This window comes from Schistocerca serialis, chromosome 2, assembly GCF_023864345.2.
Source record: "Schistocerca serialis cubense isolate TAMUIC-IGC-003099 chromosome 2, iqSchSeri2.2, whole genome shotgun sequence".
In the NCBI taxonomy this organism is placed as follows: Eukaryota; Metazoa; Arthropoda; class Insecta; order Orthoptera; family Acrididae; genus Schistocerca; species Schistocerca serialis.
In genome coordinates this window covers 229,190,931-229,210,175 of record NC_064639.1, presented here as the reverse complement: position 1 = coordinate 229,210,175, position 19,245 = coordinate 229,190,931, and positions in this window count along the sequence as shown.

The following is a 19,245-nucleotide window of genomic DNA, read 5'->3' as shown; positions in this document are numbered from 1 at the left end:
AAGCAAGACTAATGAAAAATCAAGACACGTTCATAGGATTTGTCGACCAGAAAAAATAGTTCAACAGTATAAAATGGTGCAAGATGTTCGAAATTCTGAAAAAAAAGATGGGTAAGCTATAGGGAGAGACGGGTCTTATACAATATGTACAACAACCAAGAGGGAGTAATGAGAGTGGACAACCAAGAACGAAGTGCTCGTATTAAAAAGGGTGTAAGGCAAGGATGTTGCTCCTATTACTCAATCTGTACATCGAGGAAGCAATGATGGACATAAAAGAAAAGTTCAGGAGTGTGATAAAAATTCAGTGTGAAAAGGTGTCAGTGATATGATTCGCTGATGACATTACTATCCTCAGTGAAACAGAAGAGAAATTGCAAGTGCTGAACGGATTCAAAAATACACTGACTAAGAAAGCCGAAAGTAATGAGCGGTAGCAGAAATGACAACAGCGAGAAATTCAACATCTAGGGATCAGCGAAAGGATCAGTGTGAAATGATATCAATGATATGCTTCGCTGATGACATTTCTATTCTGAGTGGAAGTGAAGAACAATTACATGATCTGCTGAACGGAATGAACAGTCTAATAAGTACACAGTATAGATTGAGAGTAAATCGAAGAAAGACGAAGGTAATGAGAAGTAGTAGAAATGAGAACAGCGAGAAACTTAACATCAGGATTGATGGTCACGAACTCGATGTAGTTAAGGAATTCTGCTACCTAGGCAGTAAAATAACCGATGACGGACGGAGCAAGGAGGACAACAAAAGCAGACTAGCTATAGCAAAAAAGGCATTCCTGTCCAAGAGAAGTCCACTAATATCAAATATTGGCCTTCATTTGAGGAAGAAATTTCTGAGAATGTACGTCTGGAGTACAGTATTGTATGGTAGTGAAACATGGACTGTGGGAAAACCGGAACAGAAGAGAATCGAAGCATTTGAGATGTGGTGCTACAGACGAATGTTGAAAATTAGGTGTACTGATATGGTAAGGAATGACGAGGTTCTATGCAGAATCGGAGGGGAAAGGAATATGGGGAAAACACTAATAACTAGAAGGGACAGGATGATAGGACATCTGTTAAGATATGAGGGAATGACTTCTTTGGTACTAGAGGGAGCTGTAGAGGCAAAAATTATAGAGGAAGACAGAGATTGGAATACATCCAGAAAATAATGTAGGACGTAAGTTGCAAGTGTTAATCCGAGATGAAGAGGTTAGCACAGGAGAGGAATTCGTGGCTGGCCGCATCAAACCATCTACATCTACATACATACTCCGCAACCCACCATACCGTGCGTGGCAGAGGGTACCTCGTATCGCAACTAGCATCTTCTCTCCCTCCGCAATCCACCATACGGTGCGTGGCGGAGGGTACCTCGTACCACAACTAGCATCTTCTCTCCCTGTTCCGCTCCCAAACAGAACGAGGGAAAAGTGACTGCGTATATACCTCTGTACGAGTCCTAATCTCTTTATCTTATCTTTGTGGTCTTTTCGCGAAATGTAAGCTGGCGGCAGTAAAATTGTACTGCAGACAGCCTCAAATGCTGGTTCTCTAAATTTCCTCAGTAGCGATTCACGAAAAGAACGCCTCCTTTCCTCCAGAGATTCCCACCCGAGTTCCTGAAGCATTTTCGTAACACTCCACGAAAAAGAAAGTACCATGTCCAATCAATAAGGACACAGGCTTATAAAAGTTCCATTACAAACAGTGCGGTACGAATTTGGAATACTTCTCCACATAAGATAAACATTATTTCATCATTCCCACATTTTAGTAAAACCACAAGGTCAGTCTTACTTTATCACTGTTCCTACCCAGTAGCAGAATCCTTGCAACGTGTGAATTACGAAGCGTAAAGAAAAAGGAGCAAAATATCTTAATATCTTTATACAAGTAGCGCAAGCTGTCCTGTAGATTAAGCCAAATGAACAAAGTCATCCCTCAAAAGAAGGTGAACTTATATTTACGTAACTTCAAATATTATAGCACATACTTATATTAAACTAATAATAAAGTATCAGAACCTAATAAAAACGCGAATATTAAAAAAAAAATTTTGCAGTGTTAAGACGCAAACCACCGCACCAACAAAAACTCCTGGCTGGACAGAGACGCTACTCATTACGGTAAACCAACAACACACTACTTGTACATAATCATATTGTGTTAGCTCTTGCTAAAAACGTTAATCGTAGATAATTATGTTACTAATTGACATTTAATTATAACAAATTGTACCAAGAACAACGCGTTTTGGGTGGATCTTCAGTGTGTCGCTTCCTTCAAATAGCCTACTCTCATATTACGCAAGTTACAATAATTCTTTTGCCACGTATATAATGTTTCTCATTATTTTATTGGAACGAATTACACAACTAGCAACGGGTTATCCAGTGATTCTCAATTTGCTAGTGCTCAGGAACGGCATATATACATATAGGCTTGAAATGAACGCAAATATGGCGCCTCACAACTCTGTACTGAAGGGAGACGGCGTGCGTATGACGTAGGTAGCGCTGTGCCATCACATTAGTCAACGCTCAGACTCACGCTCAGAATCTTTGACATGCCAGATATTGCTCTGCACATTCGGAAAGACTCCCAATCGTGTTATTCCGCGCTATGGCGTCATAAACTCGGCACGCTCAACGCTCAACGTTCGGATGCACGGTCCGTGTGCCGACGGCTTTACCTCGCAGTCTGTTGGCCACGTGTAGAGCACCCTTCCTTGTGTGTCATATACCGGGAATCCGGCTGCCCGCCTAACATGGATGTAACGTGGTTGCTGGCAGGATAGGTAATAAGCACACCTTTGCAATTATTTCACAAACGGATCGTTTGCAGACTGAAGTCTACTGGAACACTTTGCGTTTATTACCGCATACTTTTAGCCGTATCGGATTTCGCTACTAACTATGGCACACCCCGCATAGTCAACTTTGGAGTACTGTGTTTTACCAGCTATCATTTACAGTGCTGGAACATGAGCGAAGAGTGTGCTCTTCTGTGGAGGTGACTAACATTTTAGCCAGAGAGCTTGCATCCAGCCAGAAAGCTTCCGATGGACTGATATTGTCGAGCAGTACCTTAAAAAATTTAGCGTTGTCAAAGGGAAGCGTACACATTGGCCAACTTCACACACTGGCCGTGTTGGAGCAAGTTCTTTAGGTAAGCGACACCCCGTATAGTAAGCTAGTAGCGGAATATTTTTTTTATTTCCAGCCTCGCTGTTTGCCGCACGTGGGCAGTAAAGAGCGCTGCAGTGGCGGTTAATTAGCTGGCATAAATCAGCAGCCTGCACAGGCCGGCGAGAGCTGTGCCACGCGATGCCACCGGACGGGCAGAAATTACACGCCCTGTTTGCGGCGCCGCTATTAAAAGCGTTTCTAAATAAAAGGGCAGCCCAGCCGGCTAAACATGCGAGACTTGTTAAACGCGCCTCTCCTGCGAAAAAATGCGATTAAGCCTTATTTCCGAGCAATGCCCTCTCTGTGGTTCCCAAAGTAAGTTATTTGCCACCTCCTGTGCCGACGACAGGCTATTTGTTTCCCATATCGTAACGTGGAACAAGCATCGTGTGAGGATCAGTGAACTGAGACATTAATTCTTTCCTTTGCTATAATTTTCTATAGGAATTACATCACTAATAAAAGGCATTAAAACTTGTATTGAGCGTCATTTCGGGTGTCATGAATCGATAGATCGATAATTGTGACAGGTCGATAGTCCCTGTTGTTAAAGATTACTGTCCCAATGGTAACTGTTTAGTTGCAACGATTCGTAAAGAGGGTCCAATTGCCGGTAGAAATAATGTTCCAAATTCATAATCTGCCCTGAAAAGTAGAATCGAAAAATTCAAAAGTTGTTGATGAAAAACACTGGACACGAGGTCTTAGCGATTGGCTACAGGCAAACATCGGGGAAATTGGTGAGAGTTGCATAGAGTCCAAAGACCACGATTCGACATAGAGCACAACAGCTGGATAGTTCGACTGCCGCTTTGCGGTACTTCTCTCAGCTCTTGCTACTCTAGGTGGCGAAAATGAAGCGACTTTGCCGCAATTTGCCGACTTGGTAAATATTAACAGGCAGCGAAGTTTTTAAGTAATTACTTGTCTAGTATTAGTGTAAGGAGTCGTCAACGTTCCAGGTTGCAAAGGTGTCAAAAAATGATTCAAATGGCTCTGAGTACTATGGGACTTAACATCTGAGGTCACCAGTCGCCTAGAACTTAGAACTACTTAAACCTAACTAACCTAAGGACATCACACACATCCATGCCCGAGGCAGGATTCGATCCTGCGACCGTAGCGGTCACGCCGTTCCGAACTGAAGCGCCTAGAACCGCTAGGGTGCAAAGGTGTGCTGATTGGTTTGGATACAGGGGAAACGTGGGATCATACCACAACACTAATAAGAAAGAAATTAAGGAGCAAAGGAGCAATGAAACGGAGACACGCTTTGAAATCGGAATTGAGCAAAACATAACAGTAAAACGAGGGCAGCTTTCACTAACATGCTTGTGGGGCAATCATTTATAGTTACACCGAACTGCAACCGAATAGGGGGTGGTGGTGGTGGTGGTGGTGGTGGTGGTGGTGGTGGTGGTGGGTAATGCTTTAGTGTGCTAAACAGAGAGGTCATCAGTGCCCTCCATATCAGAGAAAGAATTCTGAACCATGAAAACAGATCAAGATGACAATGGTGATTTTTCGGTGAAAATAACCGAAATAATGCTCATTAGATTTTATTTATTAATACATACATCAAAAAAAGTTTTGCATCACCCTGGTTCTCAGAACTTTTGAAGATAGACGTTGACTGTGGCTATTGTATCACAGACCCAGTCCCTTTGACTTTTTCAGAGATGTCAGTAAACCCGCTTAGAGATGTAGAGATGTAAACAACCACGCATGAGCAGAGCCCATTAAACGGAGGGGGTCCGACAGCCGAACAGTTCCAGTCATTTCACCAGGAAGGAGGTACACGGCTCGCGTTGTCTGTAGTTCAATTATGCCTAGACGGTCAATACTGCGGTTCGATCGCGTCCGCATTGTTAGTTTGTGCCAGGAAGGGCTCTCAACATGGGAAGTGACCAGGCGTCTCAGAGTGAACCAAAGCGATGTTGTTGAGACATGGAGGAGATACAGAGAAACAGGAACTATCGATGACACGCCTCGCTCAGGCTGACCAACGGCTGCTACTGCATTGGGTGACCGCTACCTACTGATTGTGGCTCGGAGGAGCCCTGACAGCAACGCCACCATGTTGAATGATGTTTTTCGTGCAGCCACAGGACGTCGTTTTACGACTCAATCTGTGCGCAATAGGCTGCATGATACGCAACGTCACATCGACGTCCATGGCGAGCTCCATCTTTGCAACCACGACACCATGCAGCGCGGCACAGATGGGCCCAACAACACGCCGAATGGCCGCTCAGGATTGGCAACACTTTCTATTCACCGATGAGTGTAGCATATGCCTTTAACCAGACAATCGTCGGAGACGTGTTTGGAGGCAACCCGGTCAGGCTGGCCGCCTTAGACACACTGCCAGCGAGTGTAGCAAGGTGGAGGTTCCCTGCTGTTTTGGGGTGGCATCGAAGGTGCCGTATCGGCTGTGCGATACGTTAATGCCATCCCCCGACTGATAGTGCAATCATATCGGCAACATATTGGGGAGGCATTCGTCTTCATGGACGACAAATCGCGGCCCCCATCATGCACGTCTTGTGAATGACCTCCTAGACGACAACGGCATCGCTTGACTACTGTGGCCAGCATGTTCTCCGGACATTAACCCTACCGAACATGTCTGAGATAGATTGAAAAGGGCTGTTTATGGACGACGTGTCCCACCAACCACTCTGAGGGATCTACGCCGAATCACCGTTGAGAAGTGGGACAATCTGGACCAACAGTGGCTTGATGAATTTGTCGATAGTATGCCACGACGAATATAGGCATGCATCAATGCAAGAGGACGTACTACTGGGTATTAGAGGGTATTAGAGGTACCGTCGTGTACAACAAGCTGGACCATCACCAGGACCATCACCACTGAAGGTCTCGCTGTATGGTGGTACAACATGCAATGTGTGGTTTTCATGTGCAACGAAAACGGCAAAAATGGTGTTTATGTTGATCTCTATTCCAATTCTCTGTACAGGTTCCGAGGTTCCGGAACTCTCGGAACCGAGGTGATGCAAAACTTTTTTGATGTGTGTATTTTCGTAAAGCATCAGTAAAAAATGTTCCAAAAAGGGATTATAATTAAGATGTACAATCCTATTCTTTAAATTCATTTGAAGTAACAGATTTTCCTTTGCCTTTCTTTTTCATGCCTTTTTATGAACATATTAACAATATATAAATAAATAAAATATGCTGAATATCTGTTCCGTTTATTTGCAGTGTAAGTAACGTAAAAATTGAAATTAAAAGTTTTAAAAGGTTTCCGCACAGGGTCTCGATCTCACCACCGTCGGGTTACCGTTCTGTTACGGCAAGAATATTAAGGGATATAAGTTAGAAAAAATTGTAAAAACTCACTCACAGTGCCAAAGTCAGGCCCAGAGACACAGGCGGAAGCAGGATCGAGACAGTATGTCGTAAGTAGGTGAGGTCGCTGACACATTAAAACTTCGTCTGTCGTATGAGGACACACATTGAACAGAAAGGAGACTGGGACAGAAAACCAAAGGAAGCGAGACGAGCATGTTCTTAAGCTCATAAGCACGTTACAACAAATTATCTCTTTCGCAAGAGGACATACTGAAGAAGTAACGCAGCAGCCTCTTAAGTGAAAGTAGCAGAATAAGGACGACCAATGCCGTCATTACGAACGGAGCCTCGCCTCATAGCCTCATGCCAGCTCCCTTTAAATGTCCCAGCTCTCCAGCTCTCATCATGAATTGTCACAGTAATAGCACTCTTTTTCCATGATTACGATACTATAGTAAAGCTATGTCGTAGATGCTGCGGCACAATCTAGGAACTAACTAAAGATGTACTTGAGATCATTGCCTTCACCTGACGAACTTCATGCTGTTCACCACCTACCGTCTACTGATGGAGAAACTGTGTTCAGGCAATACCGCACCGCAGCTTACTGCCAACACTAAACTTCAACGCGGAAACCAGCAGCAAGGACTTTTGGGTTTCACACAGGAGCCTGCGGGTGCTGAATCCTACTACGGGTAGGGAGATCAGCCGGTCACACAGCTACCGACACCAGGCACGCCGCAGATCAGTCATCAAGGGTCATCGCAGAATTCGGGGTGAGACCGAGAACACTCCAGCAGCCGCCACAACACATTCCGTGCTGCATAACGGCCAGGCCTGTTAGCAGCAACAGGCGCCACGGGTCGGTAACATCTTCTCCTGGCCATCCAAAGGCTGAGCTGCCTGGACAAAGATAGAACACAACATGCAACTGAATGAGCAGCAGCCGAGGCTGGTGTAGAAGAACGACGACTTGTAAACATTCAGAATTAAAGATTGAACGCTAATAATGTTTTACTAGATTCGTTAACGCTTCACAGGTTCCCAACAGCTATCTTGACTTCACGCAGAGATATCGCCCCTCGATCCTCTTTAATTCTACAATCTTTTCGCTGCACCAAACACTGCCCGCAAACTACACTAACGCAAAAGGCTCATGCCTCGCCTGAGCCGCGCTAAAAATTCCATTTTTGGTAAAATTTTTCCCATTTTGATCTTCTACTTCTGTCGCCTTTATTCGTGGCCAATTGTAACTGACGATCGTGATGAGGGTTGCACTTAGCATGTAAGGTCAAGGCCCCCATAATGTCACTCTTTAAACACAACAACTACCAAATCAATAAATTAACAATTTATTCAAGACAATATTTATAAACAGCTAAAAGACAATCAACGCTTGGCCACCTTTAAGATAATACCCAAAATACCACAGATATATTCATAAGCAAGGCAGCGAATTACAATCACCAAAACTGAGTTAAAGAGATGAGCCCCAAAGATTTCAATAATTAAAAGAATAATAAATTACAATATGGAGGTGATTTAAAGAAATGTGTGACAGATAATTTTTTTAAAGAGCAGTAATTTGCAATATAAAAGTGATGTATGAAACGCACACCAGTTCGTTAAGAACCCAAATAATACAAGCAGCAGAACAAGTTACCAAATAATACAACTCATTCCCAAGCAAATTGAAAAAAAATCTTATTTTTTAAAAAAAATGTACATGAAACATATTTGCAAGCTCATATATTTTGATTGTACAAGAGATAGGATTCTTTGTACGCGTCCGTCGGGGAACTTGAACATGACGTAGTGTACCGCTGAAAGTGTTTGCAAAAATAAAATGAAACTGGAAATTTAGACAGCTGAAATGTTTTTATTCAACTCTTATTTACTTGATTTGTTGTTGCATGCATAGTTCTCAAATGTCTACATTACAAATCAATAAATATTACAAGGCTTTTTTACATGAAACCAAGTTTTATTTAAAATTTAAATCTTGTTCTTCTATTGTAACATTCTTTGCTCATATAGCCGTTAGATTTGACGTATAATACAGAAAAACAATAGATTTTAGTAAGTATTTATCATTCAGACTAAGACCATCTGACGAATGTTTAAAAGCTTCACACGTTTTTAATAACGTCATGTTTACGTCTATTCTACGCTCCAATACGTTTCTGAACAGCTATTGAAGGGAGGAAGAGGATAATCGAATATTAAATATAGGGTGCTACTTAAAACATAACATGGTAACGAACGAAGATACATGAAATGCAGTCATTTTGGTTTTTGTCCCTCTGGTAGATACAAGCCGGCCGGAGTGGCCGTGCGGTTCTAGGCGCTACAGTCTGGAGCCAAGCGACCGCTACAGTCGCAGGTTCGAATCCTGCCTCGGGCATGGATTTGTGTGATGTCCTTAGGTTATTTAGGTTTAATTAGTTCTAAGTTCTAGGCGACTGATGACCTCAGAAGTTAAGTTGCATAGTGCTCAGAGCCATTTGAACCATTTTTAGATAAACAAATTTTCTTGATACTTCTGTTTTGCTTCTGGACAAAAACTCATTTCCCCCCTGCGGGTTCGGGGGTTAGAATAGGCCCGCGGTATTCCTGCCTGTCGTAAGAGGCGACTAAAAGGAGTCTCAAACGTTTCGGCCTTATGTGATGGTCCCCTCTCGGGTTTGACCTCCATCTATCTAAATTATTCCGAAGAGCGAGCCAATTGGGGAAGGGCACCTTACATGGTGCACTGTATCCTTCGTGCAATTAGACCTATAGCCGTCTTTCTCGTCGTTGCAATGGTGTCCCGCTCGTTTTCGATCTCTTGGGCGATTTCCACGCTGCACTCTGCAATGTTTCTTTTAACTGTGACGACGACCTTGGCCATTTTTGCACCTAAGATCCAGCACGGTAGCCAGTCCGTTGTGGTGGGGTCGCCACGTACCCTCTTGGTTGTAGCCCCCTGACAACACAGGGATCGCTCTACTGATGCCTGCGCCGTTCACTCCCCACGTATGCCAAGGAGTAGATGCCCATCTCCCTGGGGCATCAGGACTCCCGGCAATGGCCATCCTGCCAGGTGGCCTTTGCTGTGGCTGGGTGGCGCCCGTGGGGAGGGCCCTTGGTCGGAGTAGGTGGCATCAGGGTGGATGACCCGCAATGAAGCGTGGTACATCTTCTCTTGCTGGCGGCCAGCCGTCAGCAGTCTCTAAGCGTTCCAAAGCTCAATTCAAGGCTAATGTGTATGACCCCAAATCGTTCCCCTCCCTGGCCACACCATGGGAGGAACGAAGGGCTATGAATGAGAGCGAAAGATACTCGCCCCGGTATCTCGTCTGTACCAGATCTGACGGGGAATCTTTTATGTCCGTGAAGCCTCAGTTCTTTGTAGAGCATTTAGAGGACAAGTTTGGGGAGGTGGAGGGCTTGTCCAAGATGCGGTCCGGATCGGTGTTGATAAAAACGGCATCCTCCGCCCAGTCGCGGGCCTTGCTCGCTTGTACTAAGCTGGGGGATGTCTCTGTCACTATCACGCCCCATACGAATCTGAACATGGTCCAGGACATTATCTTTCACAGGGATCTGCTTTTACAGTCCGACGACGAGCTGCGCGCCAACTTGGAGCGCCGAGGTGTCCATTTCGTCCGGCGCGTCCACCGGGGTCCGAGGGATCGTCAAGTTGCCACCGGTGCCTTCATCTTGGCCTTCGAGGGTGACACGTTACCTGAGAAGGTCAAGGTGATGGTGTACCGTTGTGATGTCAAGCCGTATATCCCTCCCCCGATGCGGTGCTTCAAGTGTTGGAAGTTCGGCCACATGTCTTCCCGCTGTGCGTCCGACCTCGTCTGTCGCGATTGCGGTCGACCTTCCCATCCTGATCATCCCTGTGCGCCGCCTCCAATCTGTGTGAACTGTGGTGCGCACCATCCGCCTTGCTCGCCAGACTGTCCGATTCTGCAGAAGGAGCGGAAGATCATGGAAATAAAGACTCTCGACCGCCTGACGTACACTGAGGCGAAGCGGAAATATGATCGGCTTCATCCGGTGCGCATGACAGCTTCCTATGCCGCAACTGTCACTCCTTCAATTCCATCCGCACCAGTCAGCTCTCAGAGTCGAAGTCCCACACCTGCCCCCTTGATGGTGGGGGGCACTAAACCTCCTGTTGCTCCTGCTCCATCTACTTCAGGAGCAACACCCCCCCCAACCATCGGGGACATCAGTCCCCCCTTCCCAGCCGGAGAAGCGTAAGACTTCTTCGGCTACTCTCGTAAGGAAGGGGTCCCTTGGGGACCTCCCTTCCCAAGTTCCGTCCGGCACAAAGGCCGACAGCCGCAAGTGGCTTAAACAACCGCCGGTCCCTGGTCGTAGGGACACACGGTCGTCGTCTGTCCCTGAGACTGACCCAGTTGCGCCCTCCCAGCCTGCGCCACCAAAGGCACAGCGCGAGAAGCAGCAGAAGAAGAAACTCCCCAAGGCTACCGACATTGCGGTGGCACCCATTCCACCGCTTCCTACAAGCTCTGCGTCTGAGGATGAGGTGGAGATTCTGGCGTCCGCTGAGGACATGGATCTCGCCAGTCCCTCGGATGCAGTAGATGGCTGTTGTCCAGGTGGTGACTCAGTAGCAGCAGGGGCCCCGGAGGCGTAATCTGCCTCCCCAGTCCCTTTACGCCTTTCCCATCCATGGCTAATAACATCCTCCAGTGGAACTGCAGCGGTTTCTTCCACCATCTAGCTGAGCTCCGCCACCTTATCAGCCGTCATCCTTTCCTTTGCATTGCTCTGCAGGAAACTTGGTTTCCAGCAATGCGAACCCCCGCCCTCCGTGGCTATCGGGGTTATTTTAAGAACCGGGCAGCTTATGCAAGGGTGTCTGGTGGCGTCTGCATCTATGTCCTGAACTCTCTTCACAGCGAGTTTGTGCCTCTACAAACAGCTTTAGAGGCTGTCGCTGTTCGGGTGTGGACGCCCCAGGCCATTACCGTCTGCAGTATTTACCTTCCACCTGATGGTACTGTCGCGCAGCATGTGCTGGCTGCTCTGATAGCACAACTGCCGCCACCTTTTTTGCTGCTGGGCGATTTCAATGCCCACAACCCTCTATGGGGTGGGACTGTCTCCGATGATCGTGGTCGGGCCGTGGAGCATGTGTTGGCTCAGCTCGACCTTAGCCTCTTAAACACCGGTGCTCCCACGCATTTCAGTGTGGCCCATGGCTCGTTCTCGGCCATCGATCTCTCTATTTGCAGCCCTGGACTTGTCCCATCCCTCCACTGGAGGGTGCATCCTGACCTGTGTGGTAGTGACCATTTTCCCATCTATTTGTCACTGCCCCAGTGTCATTCTTCTGCGCGCTTGCCCCGCTGGGCTCTCCACAGGGCTGACTGGCCAGCTTTTCCTTCCGCTGTAACCATTGCGTCTCCCCCACAGGGTGACATTGACGAGGTGGTCCGTGTTTTAACCACGTCCATCATTTCAGCGGCCGAGGCTACCATCCCCCGTTCCTCTGGCCTCCCTCGGCGGAAGGCTGTCCCCTGGTGGTCGCCGGAGATTGCTGAGGCTATTCGCGACCGTAGGCGGGCTCTCCAGCGTCATAGGCGGCACCCGTCTCTGGAGACCCTCATCGCCTTTAAGAGGCTCCGTGCCTTCGCCCGTCGTCTTATTGCACGGCGTAAGCAGGAGTGCTGGGAGAGGTACGTCTCCTCCCTGGGCTCCCGTGTCTCGTCCTCGCACGTGTGGTCCCGGATCCGGCGGATTTATGGCTCCCAGACCCCTGTGGGTGTCCCTGGGCTCTCCTTGGACGGCGCTGTCTGCACGGACGCTGCCGCCATTGCTGAACGGCTAGCCGCGCACTTTGCTCAGAGCTCTGCGACTGCTTCCTATCCCCCCGCCTTTCGATCTCTAAAGGAGCGAGCCGAGCGGACGCCGTTCTCATTCCACACGCGTCATTATGAAACTTACAATGCTCCTTTCAGCGAGAGGGAACTCCTCGCTGCCCTCGCCGATTGCCCTGATACTGCACCAGGACCGGACTGCATCCACGCGCAGATGCTGAAGCATCTCTCCAGGGCCTGCCAGAGACACATCCTCACCATCTTTAACCGCATTTGGAGCGAGGGCGTGTTCCCGCCGCAATGGCGAGAGGGTCTTATTGTCCCCATCGTGAAGCCCGGTGCGGACCCACTGGCGGTGGACAGCTATCGTCCCATTACCCTCACCAACGTTTTGTGCAAATTGCTCGAACGTATGGTGGGGCGGCGTTTGTGTTGGGTCCTTGAGTCGCGCGGTCTCCTCGCTCCATCTCAGGGTGGCTTCCGTCGGGGCCGGTCTGCAGTGGACAATTTGGTGCGGCTGGAATCTGCTGTCCGTACGGCTTTTGCCCGACGTCAGCACCTTGTTGCTGTATTTTTCGATCTGCGGAAGGCGTATGACACCACATGGAGGCATCACATCCTCGCCACGTTGCATGGGTGGGGTCTTCGTGGTCGGCTCCCGGCTTTTCTTCAAAGCTTTTTATTGCGCCGCTCTTTCCGGGTGCAAGTCGGTGCCACCTCTAGTTCCTCTTATATACAGGAAAATGGGGTCCCGCAGGGCTCGGTGTTGAGCGTCTCGTTATTTCTAGTGGCCATTAATGGTCTGGCTGCAGCAGTGGGGTCGTCGGTGTCTCCTTCTTTGTATGCCGACGACTTCTGCATCTCATTTAGCTCCACGACTACGGGAGTCGCCGAACGCAGGCTGCAAGTCGCCGTTCGCAAGGCAGCATCATGGGCTCTGACTCATGGTTTTCAGTTCTCTGCTGCCAAGACTCGGGTTATGCACTTCTGCAGGCGTCGGACGGTCCACCCTCATCCTGAACTTTACCTCGACGGCCACCTGCTTGAAGTGGTGGACACTTGCCGCTTCTTGGGACTCGTGTTTGATGCCCGGCTCACATGGGTTCCTCATATTCCTCAGCTGAAGCAAAAATGCTGGCGGCACCTCAACGCCCTCCGCTGCCTTAGCAACACGTCTTGGGGTGCGGATCGCTGCACGCTGCTGCGATTGTACAGAGCCCTTGTGCAGTCGCGGCTTGATTATGGGAGCCTGGCCTATGGGTCTGCATCACCCTCAGTGTTGAAGTTGTTAGACCCCATACACCACTGTGGGGTCCGGCTTGCAACTGGCGCTTTTCGTACGAGCCCCGTGGATAGTCTACTGGTGGAGGCCGGGGTTCCCCCGCTGCGGTTTCGCCGCCATCGACTGCTCGCCGACTATGCTGTCCACGTGCATTGCTCGCCACGCCATCCCAATCGTCGCCTGCTTTTCCCTGCCATGGTCCTCCATCTGCCCGAACGGCGACCTAGGTCTGGGCTTTCCGTAGCTGTCCGTGTCCAGTCCCTGCTGTCAGAACTGGGGTCATTCCTTCTTCTGCCTCCCTTCCGGGTCCGTACACCTACGCCTCCCTGGTGTTTGTCCCGGCCGTCTGTCCGTCTGGATTTGGCACAGGGCCCTAAGGACTCGGTTCCGCCTGTGGCCCTCCGTCGCCGTTTTCTTGCGCTCCTCGAATCATTTCCGGGCTGTGAGCCTGTCTACACTGATGGTTCCCTGGTTGATGGTCGCACTGCCTACGGCTTTGCTCACTCTGACCATGTTGAGCAACGCTCCTTGCCGGCTGGCTGCAGTATTTTTACTGCAGAGCTGGTGGCCATCTTGCGTGCTCTTGAGCATATGCGTTTCTGCTCAGGTAGGTCCGTTGTCATCTGCAGTGACTCCCTGAGCAGCCTTCAGGCCATCGACCGCTGCTATCCCTCCTCTCCTCTGGTGTCCTCCATTCAGGAGGCTGTTTCCGCCATTGCCCGTTCTGGTGGTTCAGTGGTCCTGGTTTGGACGCCCGGTCATGTTGGCATCCCAGGGAACGAACGTGTAGACAGGCTGGCCAAAGGGGCGATCGACGCCCCGGCTTTGGAGGTCGGCCTTACGGCTCGCGACCAGCAGCTGGTGTTGCGCCGTAAGCTGATTGGGATGTGGGCTGCTGAGTGGCGTGGCATGACAGCCCCGAATAAACTGCGGGCTGTCAAGGAGACGACCGATGTGTGGCGTTCCTCCCTGCGGGCTTCTCGCAGGGACTCGGTAGTCCTGTGTCGGCTGCGCATCGGCCATACGTACCTGACGCACGGCCATCTCTTGCGTCAGGAGGATCCCCCCTTGTGTCAGTGTGGGTCCCGGCTGACGGTCGGCCACATTTTGCTGGAGTGTCCTCGACTGTGCACACTCCGGCAATCTTTTAATCTCCCGGGCACTTTGGCTTTGGTTTTATCTGACGCTGCCTCCATGGCTGATGACGTTTTAAATTTTATCCGTGGTAGTCCTTTTTATGGTTCGATTTAGGGAGGTCCTGCGCCTTTCCCTTTCTGTGTCTTTTGTCCTCGTGTCTGTTGCTGTTCTGGTAGGCCGTGAGATGGTTGACTCTTTCCCTTTTTTGATCTCGTGGTCAGTCAACCAGTCTCTGGCCCTCTTCCTTTCTTCTGTTTCTTTCTGTCTGGTGTTCCTCTGTCCTGTTCTTGTCTGTAGTGTTCGTTGCTGCATTTGTGTTCTTTTAGCGCCTGGGGCGACGTCTCCTCCCCCTTTGGTTTTTATCTGCTCCGTAGATTTCCGGCTCGCCTGATTTTGGAATGGGGGACTGATGACCTTCGCTGTTTAGTCCCCCTTAAACATCCAACAACCACCAACAACCACCACCAAAAACTCATTTGTGGTTGTCAGCGTGAATTGGACACACGTCATAAGGTCCTGACAATAAGAATTTGATGTGGCACTGACTCTGTCGTCCCATTTTCGGCGAAACACTCGAGAAAGCTACGGTGGAGCGGTCAAAAGAGGCCGAAATATGCATGTTCGTGACTACAGCAACATCACGCTAAATTCACGGTCCGCAGAGTCTGAAGTAAATCAGGTGAAGAGCGACAGAATGAAATACGCCGGCCTCCGATGGGAACGTAGGATCAAGAAATTTGAAGTCCTCTCCTGGGAGTCAGAATTTCAGAGAAATTGGTGTTTTATGCAGATGCTAACATGGAAGAGCTAAATAGCAGATGTTGAGAGGAAGGGAAATTTTGTGGGAATTTGTTCACTTCCCCGAACAGGCATTGGTCGGCGCTGGGAAGCGACGCATAATTAATGTGACTTGTGCTGAAATTGACGTAGGTGATTTTGCTGCAGGGGAAACCGAGGCGAAGAGCGGACTGGCAGAAATCTCCGTATAGGTTTTTCGTTCCCAGCTTGCCTAGAGTGCTGACGTGGCGCTCTTTACTTAGCTTGCCTGAGAGAGTGTGAGCTCCTCTGCAGTTTGGGACTTAGCAAACGGAACGATTGAGCTTGTAGATAGAAAGTTTTCGTTCAGCTATGTACTGAGCAAGACAGCTAGGAGTGAATAGAAGAACGCAGTCTTGGAGCACCATGAGGCCGGCCGACGTCCACACAACGCCGACGCCCCGCCACGCTGAATTCAGTGATATTGTGCCCGCTCCGGCTTGAGTTAGGCCACTGATTAATTTGTTGGATCATGTCAGCAAAGTTTCCACTAGGGTTTCATGGGCCGTGTATTGTAGAATTCTTCTCGCACTTTGCATTACGCCTGGGTCAGTCGATAGGAATTAATTTTGATTTATCTCGCTTTACTCCATGTAAACACAATTTATTCCCACTGATTGTTAGAAGAGTCATGTAATATGATGATTGAAGGTTATGAGTTAAAATAAATTTGTGCTAATCGACTGCATCTGTTTTCAATCAAGTAGTTGAAATCCCAAGTCACTTTCTTAATTAATTTTATGTTCAACATTTGCATCTGGTGTTCAATAGCTGAATATAGCATCAATGTGCACCCAATTTTAATTAAAAGAGATAAATTCTGAATCAATTAATGTTAACACTGCCACCACAGTTCAATTAGGAGTCACAGGCCCTTATTACTTTCTTTGCACTATCCTATATTGCGGCAGTTTTGCAGTCTCTATTGATCTGCTAGTCAATTAGCTGGGGTGAACACGCGCTAAAACCAGATAAGTGAAGGGTGTTTTGTTACAGACTTACGCTAAGGACATCACACAAACCCAGGCTGAGGGAGGACTCGAACCTCTGATGGGGGTAGCCGCGCGAACCGTGGCAAGACGTCTCGGACCGCGCGAATATTCCGCGCGACAGTGAGAATACGAGTTATTGGAACGATTTCTTGTAATGTCTCAACAGCATTAACTATAACATTCAGTTCACCACGGAGGTAGACGTGCTTGTCTGCCGCAAACGAAATGGATGACTTAGCTACAGCATTTATAGAAAACCCACCCACACCGATCTGTACTTGCACGCTTTCAGCTATCATCACCCACCACAGAAGCGCACTGTTTTACAAACATAGGTGCATCCTGCGAGAATGATGTCAGACACTAATAGCCTCCGCCATGAGCTGAGCCACGTACGCGAAGTCTTCAGGAGTAACGGCTATTATGTTCATCAAATAAAAGAATTGATTACAAGAACCACAAAAAGACCACCGTCGAAAGCTGGTGTAGTCTTAATCACTTGACACGGCTCGAAAACCGAGGACATTTTTTTCGCTCTACTGATGAATTAAGTGAAATTATTCGTGCCGTTTATTGTTGACAGTTAGCAAGAAGGATAATTACGGTACGGGAAACTGTGGCAGGTTATCACAATTCGCGATTTTTAATTTTTAAAGAGGCAGTTTTCACAGCTTCCTTTCCTCTGTTAGCGTGCCTTGCAGTACGTATCCTTGACTAATTTTCCCACAAATCTGAGACCATACTAGCAACTGGCCTTTCAGAATAAGATTTGTCCGAGTAAATTTTTGTGACCGCCTGCCTCGACATTGGGTCGATTGTCTCAGACGTTGAGACGGGTTGTTACAGTTTATCTACATCGGAAAAAAGATATTGTTTATATATGTATATAAAGCTGGGTATGGAAGTGAAAGATTGACGATAAATAGTTTCAACAAGAAGAGGATAAAAGCTTTCGAAATGTGGTGCAACAGAAGAATGCTGAAGATTAGATGGGTAGATCATGTAACTAATGAGGAGGTACTAAATAGAATTGGTAAGAACAGGAATTTGTGGCACAACTTGACTAGAAGAAGGGATCGGTTAGAAGGACATGTTCCGAGGCATCAAGGGATCACCAGTTTAGTACTCGAGGGTGGCGTGGAGGGTTAAAGTCATAGAGGGAGACCAAGAGATGAATACACTAAGCAGATTCAGAAGTATGTAGGTTGCAGTCGGTACTGGGAGATGAAGAAGTTTGCACAGGATAGAGTAGCATGGAGAGCTGCATCAAACCAGTCTCTGGACTGAAGACCTCCACAACAACATAAAGCTGTATGAAGAATAGAAAAATCGAATAATGATACTGATTAAACACTGATACGTATTGAAGACCAATATACCAAAAGTAAAATAGCAATTGAAGTAAATATTGAAGAAAATGTGCTACTTTGGTCTAATCACTTTCAAGCCCACTCTCACAATTTTGAATTGTGTGTAAGTTATTTGGTCCACTTCTTATGTCCTACATACTGAATCCATCTTTCCATAGCTTTACTGTTATAATATGAATCAAGAAAAACTAAAGAAAAAAAACCTTCACAGAGTTTTCGTTCTTTCTTCTTTTTACTTCCTGTCTTAATTTTTGCATTCTCGTTATTTTCAGTTAATTTTTAAAACAAATATTTTACTTTTCTCTTCATTTGCATTTGCAGCTAGTTCTCCAAGCTTTGTTTTGGCTGGGGATCCTTTAAAACTGCCATATCTCTTTTTTGGTAGTTATTTCTAAGTACATATTTTTCCTACCGCCGCTCTTTGGTTAAGCTCTTACTATAAGAGTTGACGTCCACCCTTTATTGGACCCCAGGAAATTTAACAGAATTTGCCAAGCAAAAACCAGATGCTGAAGGTTTGATTTCTTTTGGCGCTTAACCGCTGTAAACATTGGCAGCTTTAAGTATATATGGCTATAAATCTTTCTTTATGTCATTACAAAAAGTTTTTCTGTTTGGTGAATAACCATCGGTGGAGGAACTCCGACCAGTATTTTCGTCATCAATTTCATCTTGGGGTAATTTTCTCACAATACCTATCTAAAGTTAGAAAACTGATTTGACAATAACCAGCTGCAGTTTTACGAACTTACAATCTATTCTTTTTTTTACTTCTCCAATGCCACAAGCAGGATATTCTGAACAACTTTTCCTCTGTTTGCCTGGTTTTATGATTTCACACCTTCGGTATCTTAAACGTTATAAAATACAACTAAAAACCTTCCATGGGTAGGTTTTCACATGTAACAACCACCCACAACATTTTTCTGACAGCCAATCGCGAACACACATTTCACATAAATTTCGAGCTGTAAAAACCTACCGTGAAGCTAACATCAGTGTTCACACAGAATAGTACGGTGCAAATGTTATAAAATAATATGAAATAGTAGGGATGCAGGTGAACACTTCATTGAATAAAGAGTGAATAGTGAGAGTTAATGGTATAGACAAAAGAAGTCACAATTACTACAAAAAAAAAAAAAAAAAAAAAAAACACCAGCAAAATACCGAAGAATGTAGCAAGAACTAGGAAATGGGTACACCATAATCAGAATATAGTGCTCGTATGTTGATAACTGAAGAAAACTTCACAAGCCTAGGTCGCTAAGAGAGCATTTCACTGGAT